Here is a 13,791-nt window from a genome sequence, read left to right on the forward strand (position 1 = left end):
GTGTGTGTATATATATATATATATATATATATATATATATATATATATATATATCTCACATCTTCTTTATCCATTCATCTATCAATGGGTGGTTGTTTCCATGTCATGGCTATTGTGAATAATGCTGCAATGAACATGGGGGTGCAGATATCACTTTGAGACAATGATTCTGTTTCCTTTGAATAAATACCCAGAAGTAGAATTGCTGGGTCATATGGTAGCTCTACTTTTAATTTTTGAGCAGCCGCCATACTGTTTTCCATAGTGCCTATATTAGTTTACATTCCCTCCTAAATTTTCTAAAGAAGGGATTAGAGTCTCAATGCAGTCCCTCCCTGGACACACCTGTGCTGCAGACGTCAATGTGCCCAAACTCTATTATAGGCAATTTGCTTTGCATGTGTATAAGGCATTCCATTAACTTTCCTAGAACAAGATAAAAGTAAGTAGTTAAAGATGTAACAATTGGAAAGGAATAAATAAAACAGCACTATTTTCGGATTCTATGATAATATACCAGACAACCCAAGAAAAAGGACAGAAAAACTACCTCAAAAATATGAATATTTAGGGGTGGCCGGTTAGCTCAGTTGGTTAGAGCGTGGTGCTAATAACACCAAGGTTGCTGGTTCGATCCCCGCATGGGCCACTGTGAGCTGCGCCCTCCTTAAAAAAAAACAACAACAACAACATAAAACACAATATTTAGGAAAGTAACAGGCTACAGAATTAAGAAACTATAACCAGTCAGAAGACATAATGGGGAAAAGGCCCCATTTACAATAGGAACCAGGGAAAAGAAAAAGAGAAAATAAACTTAACCAAAAAAGTTCAAGGTCTGCAGGAAGAAAAACTGAAAACAGTTCTGAAGGAAACAAAAGAAGATTTGAACAAATAGAGAGACATATACTATGTTGTGATATGTCAATATTCTCTAAATAAATTCATAAATTTAACATTGTATCGGGTGGTGAACACACAATGGGATTTAGAGATGATGTAATACAGAATTGTACACCTGAAATCTATGTAATTTTACTAACAATTGTCACCCCAATATATTAAAAAAAAAAAAACACATTATATCAACATAAATACCGACAGACTTTTTTTCTGGAGCTAGACAAGGTGATTCCAAAGGCCTTGATAAAAAATACAGTAGGAAAAGCAAGCGCCACGAGTGGTATTTACATGTATTATTAAGCCTCAAAATTTTTAATTGCATGGTACTAGTGTATAAGTAAGAAGACAGACTAATGTAACAATAGAAAGTCCAGAAATAGTCTCAAATCCATAAAGAAATTTGGTATATAATAAATTTGGGAAATCAGTGGGAAAAACATGGACTTGTAAATAAAAAGTACTATTACAACTGGGTAGTCCATCTGGAAACAGTTTGTAAGCCATACCTTATGCCATATGCCAGGATAATTTTCAAACAGATCAAAAATTTAAATATAATGACCAAAAAGAAAATCTATCAGAAAACATGGAAGAATTATATATATATATATATATATATATATATATATATATATATATATATATTGCATGGAACAATGCTAATATATATATATATATATATATATTAGCATTTATAATCTCAGAATCATTTTCTAAAATAATTCAAAATCCAGATGTTATGAAAAAAAAGATAACAATTGTTCACTTTGTAAAAAATTGAAACTTCTACATAGATGAAAAGAAACAGTCAAATGAACTATTATGAACAAAGACAAATGACAAATAGAAAAACATTTGCAACTCACGTCCCACATATATAAAAAGCTCTTACGAATTGACAAGTGAAAACATCAGTGGCTCAAAGAAAAATGGGCAAGGATAGCCCACTGAACAGGAAATACAAATGCTCTACCTCACTCTTTATAAAAGATGCAAATTAAAGCCACTGAGACAGTATTTTTCTACTTAAAAAATTGGCAAGAATCTAAATGTTTAATAAGGCAGACGCCTGTAGAGGACACAGATCCTCTCATTCATGGCTAGTGGGAGTGTGAACTGATACAATCTGTTTGGAAGCAATTTGGTAATATCTATTAAATCACAAAGGCATGTTCCCTTTGGAACTATTCCACTTCCAGGGATTTATCTGACAGTTATTTTTTTGCACATACAAAATGAACTACGTACAAAATTATTTATTAAAGCATTATATGCAATAGCAAAATATTGGAACCAACCTAGATGGATGACTACATGAATAAGACACTGATTAAATAAATTATGGTACAGCCACAAAATGGAATACCACACAGTTCTAAAAAGGTATGAGGAACTTCTTAAAGAACTGATATGGGAAGTTCTCCAAGATAAGATATTAAGAGGTAAAAGTAAGGTACAGAATACAGGGAACCCTGTTAGTGGTTTTTTTAAAGTTAGAAGATGAAAGACTATATTCATACTTATTTGTACCTGTTTTAATAATACCTCTTAAAGGATACCCCAAGAAACTAAATAGTACCAGATACCTGCTAGAGGAATAGAAACTGGGGGGATTGCGGACAGATTTGGAAAGGAGCCATTTTCTGTATCTAGGTATAGTTTTCATTTTTGAACTATGTACATGTATTAACTTTTTTTTTAATGGTAACTGTTTAAAAAGAATATGCTGAACAAGGGAATTAAATGGTATTTCCCTTGCTTCACACCAGTTGTTAAAGCCACTCTTACAAAACATCCTTTCATAAACATAAATTAGGCTGCTCTTTGCATCCTACACAGGAGGCCACTGTGCTGGCATTCCACCTCCCAACCCATGAGTGTCAGCCCCAGGACAAGGGACAGTGAACTGTCATCTCACATACCCTGCTTTGGAGCTCCACTCCAACCATCCTGGATTGATTTTTTAAACAAAACAAAACAAAACAAAACAAAAAAAAACAATGCAAAAATAGACAGCCTGGCCCAAGAAAGTCTTTCTTTGGGAAACTAAAGCTTATCTCCCAAACCCTATGGTAAATTTTTAATGAGTTTATGCAAACTCAATACTCATTATGGAGATACAACTAAATAATTTGGAGTTTCTTATTTTAAGATAAAAATTCATATTTTAAGATAAAAATGCCTTTTGGAAAAAAGAACACAAAAGAAAAAAAAAGCCTATATGCCTCTGACCTCTCCCACCAGTTCTCCATAATTTGTAGTTTCAAACATGACGGTGCTGTCCTACATTTCCTTCAGAAGCAAAATTTCATGCTCCACCACTTGCTAGCTTGCCATTGGATGCGCGATGGTTAGTTCTTATGTCTTAGATATCACAGACATAGGCAAATTTATGAAGTACTTTCTTTCCGTAAGAACGGTGGCTATTTAAGCCCCTGCAGCCACAAACTATCTTGACTTGGGTTGTCACTCTCTGAGGTAAAATGGGGACATGGAGACCCTGTATCACTGCCCACTGCTGACTTATCTACTCTTTCAACTTGTGTGCTAAGCAAGCGCTTGTTTGGAAAGGAGAGTTTTGCTGTCTTTCTGGGTGGCTTAGCTCCTGCTCTAATAGTTCCTGTATTCCAGCCAGGTGTCCCAAGATAGCAGGGACAAAGTAGAGAACTGGGGAGGGGCACGAAGGAAGCAGCACTCCTCCATCTGCGGAATCACCGTCCACCCCCACCCCACTGCACTACTGTCCCTTCTTTGTCCTCCCAAGCCACACTCATTCTTCAAGACAAGTTAGGTGTCACCTCTTCCAAGAAGCCTTCTCTGACTCTCCTCCTGCACTGAGCACCCATCGTTCTTTCTTCATCAATTTCCTGGCCCTATCTCATCAAAACACTAATAATACCCCACTATAATTGTCTTACTCCATGGCTATTTTCTCCTAACCTGTAAGCTCTCTGAAGCCAGGAGCTGTGCTTTATTCATCTGAACCCTCAAAGGCTAAAATGGGTCACCCAGCATACAGTAGGTGCTCAGCAAAGATTTGATAAATGAATGATGAGGTTAAAGAGAGGAAATTTGACCTACCAATGGTTAAGAGCCAGCCGAGTGCAAGCCTTTCCTTCTACCATCAGTTAGAAAATTCAGTAGGAGATGCCCAGCGATAGGAGCTATCCACGCAATTCAATCTCTGGCAGCAAATCTTTAACTGGATCCTTTTAACTTTCCCTGGACACTGGGCATGACCAGTAGGAGAACAATTGAACGAGCATGTTTCCCCATAAAGTACCTGAGTCATAGAAACTGTGCCCACAGGGGTTGAAGGAGCTCAGAAGACAAGGGAGTGTGGTGTTCCCAATGGGGAAGGCCCCAGTGGAAGGCTGAGCCTCAAAGAAAGGAAGTCTAAGACCTGGATTGTTGGAGAAAAGGGGAGAACAGCAGGCAGAGGTAATGGCGGGATGGCTAGGGCAAGCCAACCACAGGGTGGAAGTGAGCGCCTCTCTTTCCCTACCACCTTCCTTCCCCTTTCCCTGCTGCTGGGTTATGAGCTAGAAGGGGAACGTAAAGTTGAGTAATAAAGCCCAAATTATGAGAACGGTAGTCAGAATGCAGGGAGGGAGAAGGAGGAAGAACAATTAGTTCGTGTCAGGGCAGGAGGTATTCGGTGTGATCAAATTCCTACCTGATGAGAACAGGAAGTACACAGTGAGTAACTGCAAAAATAAATCAATAGATAATTTTTTAAAAAGGTTGAACAGGTAAAGCGAGAGCTATCCAAGGAAAAGCAGGTGGAGGTGACAATAGGAAGCAAATGACATATAATGAAGCCAACCTGACTATCGGCTAATTGATATAAACACAAGTTAAGATCTACAGCTACCCATCAACATACCATGTTTCCCCGAAAATAAGACCAGGTCTTATATTAAGTTTTGCTCTAAAAGATGCTTTAGGGCTTATGTTCGGGGGATGTCCTCCTGAAAAATCATATTAGGACTTATTTTCCAGTTAGATCTTATTTTCAGGGAAACACGGTAATAAAATGACATTATTTGGGGACCTGCTGTACATTTTTCATATTTTAACTCAATGGTTGTTTATATGTTATATGATTTTTAAGTCTGTTGCCTATAAACTCGGAAAAGGTTTAAAGGTTTATGGTTTTTCTGGGCTCACTCTTTTTGAACTCAAAGTGTCACTGAGTTTGCTGAACATCAGAAGTACAAGCAGCTCTGAATGAACCGCTCTCAGGCGGCTCTGCCCAGTAATTTGCAGGTGGGCCCATTCTTAGCTTCCAGCTGTCATAGAATGGTGTGTGTTTGTACGTCTCTCTTCACCCCACTGATGGGAACTTGGCCTCTGATTGAGTTCGGTTTTGAATCAGGTGTTCAAACGTCATAGGAATCACCTCTTTTCATACGGAATGAATGTTTCATTGAAGACAAGTGCTTTCAAGTTGCCTTGCTTGGAAGAAAAAAGCAGCCAGGATAGAAATACTTTCTTCCAGAAATACCCTCCCTGTCCCAGACCAAGTCAACATGGGGAGGGAGTCCCTGGAAAGCGCAGGCCCAGGAAGGGTGCGGGTAAGGCGGGGACTATTTTTAGCCCTGATATCACCTCCTGACAGCCACTGGCGTCAGTGGGCATAGGGCCTGCCCATTGGACCGCGTTCCTTAGCCTGAGTTCCAGGAGCTGCTGGCTGATGAATGGTTCTTTTCTGCAGGGAAAAATGCACTGTCCAGATGAATGGTGGGATTGTCTGGGGACTTGCTGGGAAAAGGTTTGGCATATTGCAAAAGAAATCTTGGATCAGCCAGCGAAGAGCTTCGTTTCCAGGCCTGCCCAGGTCCCCACCCCTCACTCTGCCTTCACCTCTCACCTCCTTACTTGTCCTCCTTTGCCTTCTCTTGTCACCAGCCCCCCTCCCCTTCAGTATCCCACCAGACAGTGGCTTCAGCAAGGAGGGAAGAGAGGCAGATGTGGGGAGCCCCTCAGCGGGAAGGAGGGGTACCCACAGGCTACCAGTCACGGGATCCCTGCCCAGATGTGACACTGCCCGAAACTGTCTTGCAGTGGCTACAGACACTGGGTTTCACTTTGGTTGTACCCAAATCCTGGTGTCCCTCTCAGCTTGCACCCTACTGTGTGAAAATGAAAACTAGTGTCACGTCGGTCTGATGTAGATGCAAGCAAGAGAAAATAACACTAGAACCAGGGTGATGGGTTTGAACAAGACTAATTCCACATCAAGTCATCTTATTTGGAATTTAGGAATCCATACATTTTCCTACCTGAAATAGGGCCTGGCTTAACCCCAGAGCCCAGCCGAGGACTGAGAGTAAAGATAGAGACTGTTCACCAGGCCCCTCTGGCAGGGTGGTAGCATTCAGACAGCCAGACTGGTCTTCATGGAGTTAGTATTGGAAACTACCCAGGTATATAGCAAGGAACACGGGTGGGCTGTGGTCCCTACTCGGTCCTCTCATCTCTCCAAGAAGTAGGTAAGGGTCCTCTTGCCAAAAATGGTAGGCAGCCAGCAGACTGTCCTATAGAATGTGCCTATTATAAGGCTTTTGCCTCAAAACTATCTCAAGCATGTCTGTCTAACCCTGAATGAAACCTCGTTTGGTTTTCTTCATGTTTGTAAACCTACAAATAGAGTCATTAGGTATGTGTTCATTTGTGAATGGCTCCTTTCACTGGCTCCATCACACTGTTGCTGTGGTTCTCCCCCCCCCCCAGGTTAATGCATGAGCTGTCATTTATTTTTCACTGTGTGTAGCACAATTTATATATTCATTTCCTCCTGGGTGGATGTGTATGTTTTTTCCAGTTTTTTGTTATTAGCAACAGTTCTGCTGTGGAAATTCTTTTTTTGGTTGTTGTTTAATGAAAATGCTCCCACCTCTCTCCTAATGCTCATAGGGAAGAATTTCTCTAGCGGGAACAGAGTGGAATTTCTGGGCCATTGTGCTATTGTACATCTTTAGCTTTTTTAGATAATGCCAATTTTTTCCCCCCAAAGTACCACCAGTAGTACTTTGCTCTATATACATGGTATTGTCTGAATTGTTCATTTTTGCCAGTCCAGTGACATAAAACAGTATCTCCTCCTTGTTTTAATTTGCATTCCATGATTAATAATGAAGTTGAGCACTTTTCATATGTTCTTACCCGTGTTTCCTTTTCTACAATGTTCCTGTTCTTATGTCTTCTCTACCTGTAGATTATGTGGTTTATCGGTTTCTTAGCGGTTTTTCGGAGTTACAGATAATAATCTTGTTTGTTGACATGTACTACAAATGTCTTCTCCCGTTTTGGAGATTTTATTCTCACTCTTTTTCTGGAGCTGTATAAGAGTTCTTAGTTAAGGGAGCAGAATTATCAGTCTTGCCCTGATACTTGTGCTTTTGTTTAAGAAATCCTTCCCTACCCTCAAGTCTTAAAGATGGTCTATGATTTTTCTAAAAGTTTCAAAGTTTTACTTTCTCTCAAGTCGTTATTCAATCCAGACTTGGTTTTTGCACATGGGGTGACAGGGCTCTAATTTCATTGATTTTTCCACATGGACAGCTATCGAATACTCTAGCACTCCCCCACTTTTCTGTAAGGCCACTTCTGTTATTTTATCAAGTTTCTAAATATGCTTCGGTCTGTGTCTGGACCCTCTCTGTCTTTTTCCAGTGGTCTTTTTGTATGTCCCTGTGCTAATACCTCACTGACTTAATTATTATTGCTTTATAATGAGGCATGATAGCTTGTAGGGCAAATCCCTCCCCTGTCCTTTTTTCCTTCTAGACTGTGTTGGCTAGTCTTGGACATTTGCCCTTCCACATAACTATTAGAATCAGCTTGCCAACTTCCATGAAAAACCATGTTGGTATTTTTATTGGAAATGCTTTAAATCTCAAGCTCCAATTTGGAAAAAATGGACATAATTTCCTTATATTTTATTGCTATTGTAAATGATACCTTTATCTAATTAAATTTTCCAATTGTTACTGGTATATAAAAATGCAATTGACTTGTTTATATTGGGTTTATAATTGGCAATCTTGCTAAGCTCTCATATTAATTCTAACAATTTCCTGTGATTCTATGCAAACAATCATATCATCTATGAAAAATAAGAGTTTTGTTTCTTCCTTTCTAATCCTTATACCTTATAAATCTTTTTTTTTCTTTCCGCTTTATTGTACTGGCTAGGAACTGGCAAAAGCAGAAATCCTGTGTTATTTCTTCTTGCTAAAGGATCTTCTTTTGCTATTTCATCATTAAGTGGAGTATTTGCTGTAAGTTATTTTTTATATACAGATGTCCTTTATAAGGTTCAGAAAACTCCCTTCTTTTCCTGGTTTGCTAAATAAGCGTCTATATCATAAGTTGATGTTGGATTTTATCTAGCAGTTTTTCTGCTTTTATTGAGAGAACGGCATGTGAATTTTCTCATTTGATCTGTGAATGTGGTAAATTATATCAGGCAATTTCAAATGTTGAACCAGTCTTGCATTTCTTGTTTATAAACAACCCTCTTTCCAATTTAGTTATGATTTGTTGTCTCTTTATATACTATTCATTTAGTTTACTAATATTTTATTTAGGATATTTTGTTCATGAGGAAAATCAGCTTATAATTTTCCTTTCTCATATTGCCCTCATCTGCTTTTGCTATGAAAAGTTTTTACTAGTTTCATAAACTGAACTGGGGAGTGTTTCCTCTTTTTCTATTCTCTGTAAGGTTTGTGCAATATTTTAATAATGTTTCTTAAAGTCTGTTGAAACCTACTTATAAAACTACCAAGGCCTGGCATTTTCCTAATGAGAATATTTTGTACTGCTATTTCAATGTATTTGATTCAATGATTATGGAACTATTTAATTTTTCTTTCACTTTTAAGTCAGTTTTGATAACATATTTCCCATTGATTTGCCCATTTCACCTAAGTTTCTGTGTTATTGGCATAAATTTGCTCATAGTAATCGCTTACCTTTGTAATCTCCACTGTATCTGATAAATGTTCCCTTTTTTTCCTCCTCATATTGATTATTTCTGTCTTCTCTCTTTATGTCTTTATCAGCCTTGCTGGAAGTTTGTTAATTAGTCACATCAAAGAACAAACTCTTTGTACTGAGTATCATTTTTTTAATTCTCTATTTTATCCTATATTTGTTTACTACTTCATTAATTTCTTCTCAGATCTTTGTCATTTTATTCATTCTACTTTCTTTAGGTTATTTTAATGGGTTTGTTTTTTTACTAACTTCTTAAATTGGAAACTCAATTTTTTTTATTTTAGCCATTCTTATTTCATAATATAAGCTTTTAAGGTTATAAAACTCCCTTCAAACACAACCTTAGCTGCATATCATGAATTTAGATACCGTGTTTCCCTGAAAATAAGACCAGGTCTTATACTAAGGTTTGCTCCAAAAGATGCATTAGGGCTTGTGTTCAGGGGATGTCATCCTGAAAAAATCATGCTAGGGCTTATTTTCTTGTTAGGTCTTATTATCGGGAAAACATGGTATGTGGTATTTTAGTTACATTACTAAAGCATTTTATTTTCCACAAGACAGCAGATAGCTCCATGATTTATTACAAAATGAATACTCAAGTAACCACCAACTAGGTGAGAAAAAAAAAAAAGAATATTACTTGTGTCCCACAAAACCCCTGAGTGTCCCTTCCTGGTCACTACATTATGCCACCCTCTCCAAAGCTAACCATTATCCTGACTTTTATGGCTATCTTTTCCTGTTGTAATAGTTGTTAACTCCTAAGTGTTTGCCCTTAAACACAAGCTTAGTTTTGAAAAAATTTTTCGGTTTCTTTTTTTTGTTTGTAAATGGACTCATACCAAATACATTCTTCTGAATTTGGTTTTGTTCACACAACCTTATGCTTGTGAGATGCAGCTACATCATTTATAGGTAGTTTATTCACTTTAATTGCTTATAGTTTGCCATTGTATGAACATATATTGATTTATTTATCATTCTACTCTTAATGGATATTTGAGTTGTTTCCAGTTTGGATTCGTTATGAATAATGTTGCTATGAACAATCTTGTAAGTCCCTTAGAGTATGTGTGCTTCCTCTACTTCTGTTAATTATATATCTATTAGTGCATAATTAACTAACTCAAAGGGTATGAAAATCTTCAACATTAGTATATAGTAACAATTGTTTTCTAAAACAGTTATATCAAATTACACTCCCACCAGCAGTGTAACTACTACTCCACAGTCTTACCAACACTTGGAATTGTCTTTCTTTTCAATTTTGGCCTTTTTGATAGGAATGTAATCATTTCTATTTGCATTTTGCTGGTTATAACGATGTTGAACATCTTTTCACATGTTTATTGGGTAGAAGAGAATACTAACTACTGCTGAAGGAAGAATTAATAAACTGGAAAATAGATTTGGAGAAATTACCCAGAAGCTAGCACAGAGGGAAAAAAAATGATGATGACATAAAAAATTAAGTGACATGAATGATAGAGTAAGAATATTTAACATAGAACTACTTGGAATTCAGGGAAAAGATAATATAAATAATAGGAAGGAGTCATATTTGAAGCGATATTAACTGAATTGCTCCAAGAATTGATGAAAAACACAAATCCTCAGAATCAGGAAGCCCCATGAATTCCAAGAAGTTCAAATAAAAAAAATCCATATTAAGATTCTTATGTCAAAATATAGCATACCAAAGGGCAGAAAAAGATCTTAAAAACAACCAGAGAGAAAAGAATAATTACCTATCATGGAATAACTATTAGATTAATTTCTGACTTCTCAACAGCAACAAATGAAGCCAGAAGACAGTAGAATAATATTTTCAAAATGCTAATAGTCAACTTATAATGTATATTAAATGATAGTTTCTTTCAGGAACACAGATGAAATAAACATATTTCAGACCAACAAAAACTGAGAAAAATTACTAACAAGCAGACCTTCCCTAAAGCAAAAGACCAGCCCATTAGTGAAATGTGGAAACCATCGAGAAACAGGAAATTCACAGGAACCAAAAAGTAAGACAGGGAACACCTTTCAGGTGTCACACCAAGCCTCCTTCCCTTTTCCTAAGAACTGAAAATATAATTTCCAAAAAGTTAAAAACACAACTCTCGTACAAATACAAAATAAACATATGTTAAGAACTGTCCAACTTATTTATGAGGAAATCAACCGGCCAAAGGAGCTGATTCAAAGCAGGAGTATAAGATGTAGGATTATAGAGTCATTAAAAAAAGATGTTGGAATAAGATTGCTAGGTTAAGTACAAAACAAGTTAATGTGCTATGGCCAATAAAACTATTACCTTTAGTTATATTTTCCATCAGCTAGAAACCCTTTTAATATCTACTAGAGAAACATCTATTAATTATCATGCTGCTTCACAGAGTATGGGCCTTTAATCAGTAGTAGAAAGTGAGTCCAATATAGGTATGTTCCCTAGGTAATTAAAGAACCCTTCTTTACACAATGCTCAAGTATGACATTGAAAGGACATGTTGTTCTCCTTTTGTCTCAGACTTGAGATAATTTTTAACAGAATAAATCCCCGCATAATGAAATGAAAGATGGCAGTATTGTTGGTAACACGCAGATATGGCCATAGCCAAGGTCGAAAGTGACCCAACCTAGCCTACTCAGCTTCTCTGCTATTGGGAATTGGGACATCCTCAAGGCTCCCACCGGAACTAAGGAGCAAAGTCTGCCATTTTGTGGCAACCATGTTTGTCCATGCTCATACCAAAGAAGTAAAAGCTGATCTACAGAGAAAAAGAATCATAGATCAAACAAAGAAGCAACGAGTCCAGGTGACCCCAAATGAGAGAAAAGTGAGGATGAAATAACCAACTAGCTTCTTGATGACTTTCTACCCACTTCCTTGTTCCCGGCCTTCATGAAACTCAGGCTGCAGTTCTTGGCCTTAGGTTCTGTGAGGTAGTCCAGTATTCTTCCAATAAATTCCCTTTTGTATTTAGAGGGAGTTAAGCGAGTTTAAAAAACCCAGAGAATCAAGACAGAGCTATGAGAGACTTTGTTCAATCAATGCAACTCCAAGGCTCTGAGTGCAAGACCCCCTTGATATGCCAGAAGATATCAGTTCTTGTGTGTTTCCTGTTAACCCCAGGTAAGGATACCCTGCTATGCAGTCAAGAGCCACACAGTGGACAGTTAATTAGGACTTTGAGCCAAGAGCTTCCCTGGGCTAAGCCCATGAACTCATTTCCACAACACATGCAATCACATCTTTCCTCTTTCTAGCTTTGTGTTGTTCATTCAGTGAGCTCACAGCCTGTAGTATGTTCTCTGTTGTCTATATTGATATAAACAAAAACACAAGGAAAACTCCGCAGCCCTTTCGTTTGATTTACCAGGTCAATTTGGGGGTCTAATTTTAAAGCTAAAATACCCACATCTCGAATGGGTATTTTCGCTTTTATATTGAAAATTTTTTTTTACATGTTCAAGCTTCCACACAAATACTAGACACTAGGACATCTCTTTAAAGAACCGAAGGAAAAAGGAGAGAGAACCACAGGGTGGCGGGGAAGACAGAGCTGTGATGAATGAATAGGAAGATGACTGGGGAGGGATCAGTCCATGAGAGAGAGAGACAGGGAGGGGCCAAGATGACATGGATTGAATCTGATAATCTATGGCAAACATGGGAAAACCAGATATTACCAACTATTTGCCCTGTATGAATCGGTCTGCAATTACCCTGGTGCATGTGACAGCAAATAAGAAACTGGAAAGGGGCTTTCATGAAAAGCTTTCCAGAATGTGTGAAATAACAAAAGGTTGAGTTTTCCATCTCAGCTCTTTTGTGCAATCACATCAAATAGAAACTCAGCAGGCCCGAGGGCCACTGCTGCTTCTAATTACGGCCCCAAGGTAAGGCAGCACGACAGGCGGTATCATCCCAGCAAAACATAAATTCCACCTCTGTCTCTAGCAGCAGCAGGCTGATTTGGGCTCTGTATGCTGTGTTTGTTCTCAGCTTGCATTAAAAGTGGCAGGCTGCACCTGCCTTCCAGACACCCTGCAAGCAAGTTTATTCTAACGCTGGTTCTCTTGTTCAAACAACTCAAAGCATGGCTAACAGATGTTAAGTAGAAGAGAAATGAGAAGCAAAGCAGTTTTCTCCTTTATGTGTATTTGTGTGTGTGTGTGTGTGTGTGTGTGTAGGAAGGGTATTGAATATAAAAGAATTACTACCCTGTTTCCCCGAAAATAAGACCTAGTTGGACAATCAGCTCTAATGCGTCTTTTGGAGTAAAAATTTAATGTGACCCGGTATTATATTATATTATATTATATTATATTATATTATATTATATTATATTATATTATATTATATTATATTACATTACATTACATTACATTATATTATATAAGACCCGGTCTTATAGCAAAATAAGACCGGGTCTTATATTAATTTTTGCTCCAAAAGATGTTCTAGAGCTGATTTCCAGCTAGCTCTTATTTTCAGGGAAACACAGTATTGCTTTCTTTTGCAAAAATGATATCCCATCCAACACATACGTGTCAACTCTGAAAGTTTGGGTTCTGGTCAAGGGCCTTCCTTCAGCCATGTGTCTAAGGAGAGTGATTCTCACACTTTAGTGATCATTAGAGTCACGCAGGAGGCCTTGCTAAAATGCAGATTACCAACCTCACCCCCAGAGTTTCTGATTCAGTAGGTCTGGGGTGGAGTCAAAGAATTAGCATCTCTACCAGGTAGTCCTGACGCTCCCGGTTCAGGGACCACATTCTGAGAATCACTGTTTTAGGACGTAAAGAGAAAGAGAAAAGGTGAAGAATCATCAGTTAGGTAACTTCCGATCCAGCCTGTTGGATGTTTTGAGACAC

The 13,791-nt window shown here is 37.8% G+C and overlaps 1 non-coding gene across 1 annotated transcript; it reads left to right on the plus strand.

The window, feature by feature from the left end:
• The first annotated feature begins 575 nt into the window (after window positions 1–575).
• Window positions 576–649, plus strand: TRNAI-AAU (transfer RNA isoleucine (anticodon AAU)). Its single transcript has one exon. It is a non-coding gene; the product is annotated as a tRNA-Ile (tRNA).
• The last annotated feature ends 13,142 nt before the right edge of the window (window positions 650–13,791 follow it).

The sequence above is a fragment of the Rhinolophus sinicus genome, chromosome 8 (assembly GCF_057876585.1).
Source record: "Rhinolophus sinicus isolate RSI-liver-muscle chromosome 8, RSI-T2T, whole genome shotgun sequence".
NCBI classification, from domain to species: domain Eukaryota; kingdom Metazoa; phylum Chordata; class Mammalia; order Chiroptera; family Rhinolophidae; genus Rhinolophus; species Rhinolophus sinicus.